Source organism: Elephas maximus, chromosome 4 (genome assembly GCF_024166365.1).
Source record: "Elephas maximus indicus isolate mEleMax1 chromosome 4, mEleMax1 primary haplotype, whole genome shotgun sequence".
Lineage (NCBI taxonomy): Eukaryota > Metazoa > Chordata > Mammalia > Proboscidea > Elephantidae > Elephas > Elephas maximus.
Genome location: NC_064822.1, coordinates 153,331,862 through 153,332,826, shown reverse-complemented (window position 1 = coordinate 153,332,826; position 965 = coordinate 153,331,862). Strand labels below are relative to the sequence as shown.

At 43.5% G+C, this 965-nt stretch overlaps 1 pseudogene; it reads right to left on the bottom strand.

Annotated features, from left to right (window-relative positions):
* Window positions 1–263: 263 nt before the first annotated feature.
* On the bottom strand, window positions 264–765 carry LOC126074770 (60S ribosomal protein L23a-like; annotated as a pseudogene).
* Window positions 766–965: the final 200 nt, after the last annotated feature.

Sequence of the window (965 nt, the reverse complement as noted above, 5' to 3'; positions counted from 1 at the left end):
TGAAAGCACTGGCAAAAAAACAAGGCTCCAGGAATTGACGGAATACCAATTGAGATGTTTCAACAAACTGATGCAGAGCTGGAAGTGCTCACTCATCTATGCCAAGAAATTTGGAAGACAGCTACCTGGCCAACTGGTTGGAAGAGATCCGTATTTATGCCTATTCCCAAGAAAGGTGATCCAACCAAATGCAGAAATCATCGAATGGTATCATTAGTATCACACACAAGTAAAAAAAAAATTTTGTGGTGAAAAAAATTTATATTTAGAATTAGCCAGCTGGACTCAGTTTAGATGATCCCAATTTTGTTGGCAACATCCAAAGCAGCATAGTCAGGAGCCAGTCGAACATATGCCATCTTCTCTCCATCAGGTCTGATCAAAGTGTTGACCTTAGCCATATCAATGTCATAGAGCTTCTTTACAGCCTGTTTGATCTGGTGCTTGTTGGCCTTGACATCCATAATGACCACAAATGTGTTGTTATCTTCTAACTTCTTCATGGCTGACTCCGTGGTCAGAGGCAACTTGATGATGGCATAGTGGTCGAGCTTGTTTCTCCTGGGGGCGCTGTTCCGAGGATATTTAGGCTGCCTTCGCGGCCTCAGTGTCTTGGGCTGCCGGAAGGTGGGTGAAGTGCAGATCTTTTTTTTTTTTTTTGTGACTGTGGACGCCTTTTAGCACTGCCTTCTTGGCCTCCAATACTTTTGCTTTGGCTTCAGTTTTGGGAGGGGCAGGGGCTTCCTTCTTCGCTTTCGGCGCCATCTTCATAAAAAGGGCAAGTAAAATTTTACTGAAGGTAATTCAAAAGTGGTTGCTGCAGTACATAGACAGGGGACTGCCAGAAAGTCAAGCTGAATTCAGAAGAGAACATGAAACAAGGGATATCATTGCTGTTGCCAGATGGATCCTGGCTGGATGCAGAGAATACCAGTAAGATGTTTACTTGTATCTTACTGACTATG